The sequence below is a fragment of the Nannospalax galili genome, unplaced genomic scaffold, assembly GCF_000622305.1.
Source record: "Nannospalax galili isolate Female #2095 unplaced genomic scaffold, S.galili_v1.0 scaffold303, whole genome shotgun sequence".
Taxonomy (NCBI): Eukaryota; Metazoa; Chordata; class Mammalia; order Rodentia; family Spalacidae; genus Nannospalax; species Nannospalax galili.
This window is the reverse complement of record NW_008349353.1, coordinates 3,216,196-3,220,125: the sequence shown is the minus strand read 5'-3', so window position 1 is coordinate 3,220,125 and position 3,930 is coordinate 3,216,196.

Below are 3,930 nucleotides of genomic sequence, written 5' to 3'. Positions count from 1 at the left end.
AAACTTTGCTTCCTTACATTGCTTTTGTCAAGATTTTTATTTTATTTTATTTTATTTTATTTATTTTTATAGAAATGAGAAAAGAAACTATACAATGCCAGATAGAAGAGACTTCCTTTAGAGCCACAAACATGCTATACAGTGCTCATCAAAGAAGTTTATTTTTGCAACAGATGGAGGCTACTGAAGAGTTGCCCATCTGGTCAAGCAGAGAGCACATATGACTGGGAGATGCCCAGTACTAGGTGAGGCATCTGCAGTCGAATCTCTACAACTAAGGCTCATGGAACATAGTGGAATAAGGGATACAGAGAGGGTTAATGCACCCCTCAACTCTTACCACTAAGGCTTCCATGTACATCAGAGTGTGATACACCAGAAGAATTCGCCTGGCCAAGTTTTGGAGAATAAGAGACTGTAGAGTGTAGGATGGAACTCCTATATGGAACCTCACCCCTCAATGGCTTAGGGACCATTGTGGATGAGGATTGTCAGAGCCAGGGCTGATTCATGAATGTAAGGAAGTGAAGGCTTCCAGGCCACTGGAGGTTTGCTCAGTTGCACCTGTGGCAGCAGTGGCATGGAACAAGGAACCCATGTCAGCTCAATTAAACAAGGGCCCAAAGGAGAGGTGAGCTATAGGGTTCAAGCCAGCACTAGATTGAGAACTATTTGAGACTGATTCCTGCTGGGTGAGGGAAAGTATGATTTACATCAACCACCGGGTAGGCTGACTAGACTCCAGTGCACGCATTTACACTGAAGGACATTTTGATCAAACGCCTAAATGAATAGGACTCAGCATGTATGGTAGAGGGCGTAGGGTTCGGTGAGGGGGCATAGCCGGAGCCATGGATGGGGGAGGGAGTCTAGATGTGAGTGGGAAATATTGTATGAAATTTTAAAGGCTCAATTAAAAAAAAATGAAATGAAAGAAGAAACTATTATAGAAAATTGGTGCCAAGAAGTGCAGCTATTGCTTTGATAAGTTCATATGATTCATAGGCTTTTCAAACTATTTATGGAAGGAATTTGGAAGGGTACACAGAAGCTCTGGAATAATATAAGAAAAAACGTTGTTGTCTATTCTGGTTGAAGTTCAGACGACCAGAATGTCAAGTGAAATGTTGACATTGTAGGTCGGGTTCATGAGGTTTGTATGGAGTAAAAGGACTCCATTAGAAGCTGAGCCAGAGGCATTCATGTCACAGCCCAAGGAAGACGCTGACTTCACTTTGCCTTCCATCTGAAAATCTGAGCAATTCTGAGTTCAACAGCAATGAACTACATTATTTGGCAACGGAAATCAAGATGTCATAGGTTACTTCTACTGTGCTAATTGAGTTTATAATGAAAATCAAATATGTGATATACACACAGAGAAATAGTACAGTGTGAAGGTGGAAGGAGTGGCACTGAAGTTTCAGGCAGAGAGGTTAGGCAGAAAGCTGCTTTAATTGTAGAAGAAATTAGAGCCATTAAATAGAAACCACAGGCTTCTCCCTGAGACAATAGGGCAAGTGCCTTGAGTGTTAGATCTCTTGCATAAAAGGCTCTAACATGTGAAACCTCAAATTCATTTGAAAAGAAAAAGCTCCAAAAAAGCTTTTGAAGTGCACGCCCACCTGCATACACAAGGGTACACACATACACTCTCTCCTCCCCCCCCCCCCCCCCCCCCCCCCCCCCCCGCACAATTCTGCCTTATTCAACAGCCAAGTTACAATGCGAAGTTCTTTTGTGGTAGTGGGGGGCAGTTTAGAGATTAAAGTAAAAGCAGAATTTAACAGTGTTATTCAAGTGATACTGGTTTTACAAGCATGCACAGTACAAGAGTCATTAAATAATGGAGAATTTTATCAATTTTCCTGACAATCTTTGAGGTCTGGCTCTATGTGGCAGTGTCTGGCAGTGTCTGGCAGGATGTCCTGAGATGCCATGAAGATGGAAGCCTAAATTGCAATGAGGAACTCAGAATATTGGAACCATCAACAAAGAAAGCTAAACATGAGGATCTAGTAAAAGAGAGAAGCCATATTTTATATATGGCCGATCTGGAAGAACAGGTCTACCCAAGCCTGTTAGAGCTACAATAACATCACCAAAAGCCCCAATGCTATCCATGGAGTTACAGGATTTGGTGTTTTCCATGTTGGTTCAGGTCTGCTTTGATCTGATAGTTATTTGCTATGCCCATCCGTTTTTAAATGGAGTATTTTCTCTGTGCCGTTACACTTTGGAAGCCCAAACCCTTGCTCTGTTTTGTTTTTGTTTTTTAATTTTATAAAGCTTCAGGGTTAAGATACCACTTTGTGTTTAAGAAGAGATTTTGGACTTTGGTCTCCTGATAAAAGAACTAATATATTTTGGTAACTAGTAGAGATTATCAGAATGCATTTTACATTGAGATGACCAAGAACCTCTGAGAACCATTAGAAGAATGTTAAGATTTAAAATTATATATCTGGGTGTCAAGTTGACAATATATGGATTTCTGATGGTTTATCTTCTTTGTCAGCTGTGCTGGTTTGAATGAAAACTGTACCCCATAGGCTCAAGCATTTGAATACTTCTTCCCCAATTGTTGGCACTGTTTGGGGAAATTACAAAACTGAGAAATTGGGGCCTAGCTGGAAGAAGTATGACTGTAGGGTCAATGGGCTTTGGTAGTTTATAAACCTCACGCTACTTCTTGTTCACACTTTCTCTGCCTCTTGCTGTGAAAACTTCAGTTTCCTGCTCCTGTTGCCATGGCTGTCTCTTTTTGCCATGACTGCCACCTGCTCTCATGTTTCCTTCTCATGATGGATCTTAGCCCTCTGGAAACATGAGCAAAAAGCAAATACTTCTGTTGTAAACTGCCTTGGGTCATGATATCCCAGGAACAAAACAGTAGCTAATATATCACATGACTAGATTTGGAATTATCTAGGCACATACCTTTTCAGGAGAGGTAAATTTGAGGTTTTAAAGACTTACTCTGTAATTGGATGGCACCATACTATGAGTGCTGACTGGAGGGGAGTGGGGGGGCAGAGAGAGAGAAACTAAATACTACCATTAATCTTTCTATGATTCCTAACTGAATACAATTTGACAGATGAATCACACTCCTGATGCCATTTCTTCCTGACTTAAAAGATGATAGCCCTCATTAATTCATGAATCAAAGTCAATCCTTTCTTCCTTAAGTTTATTTTGTAAGATATTCTGTTATTAAGTAAAATGTATACCTATTTTAAAGTGTTCCAATTTTATAGCAATTTCTGAATTGAATGTAACAGTTATGTCTTAGCAAACTGGCCATTAAGATCCTTTTTCACATATTTCCTCATTAGTTAAGTAAGAATCAAGTAATAGGTGTCTCCTCATTTCTCTTCATATAGTCTGATGCTACATGGTTAAAACCTTTAATAGTAATCCTACTTGTGCTCTCATTGTTGTGCCTTAGTCATTTTATACTTTTCAATGACTTTGAAAATGATCTTGTACAGTAAGTAGTGACTTCCTATACTAGGAATGGGTGTAACCTCATTATACTCAAAACCATTCAGTAGAAAATATGTAATATTCATTTGAGTATCTGTGAGGTGGAATAAGGTACAGTTGAATAGTTTCATTTTCTCTTGTATAAGATGTTAGAATTATGTTTTTCAATGATAAACTCCTAAAGTTGTACAGAAGCGACCAGCACAAATGCAGACTAGCCATATGCTTAGGAGAAATACGTTATAAGATAAACCTCTAATTTAGCTACTGGAATTTCAAAGAAGATCATATAAACAAAATGAAATCAAACAGTTCTGTTAGATATCTCTGTTTTATAATCACTTCAATTTTTATTCCTATTTGACTTAATTGAAGTTATTTATGAAGACAACAAAAGCTTCTGATAGTTTAGAGTTGAAATTTAGTGTCACAAACATAATT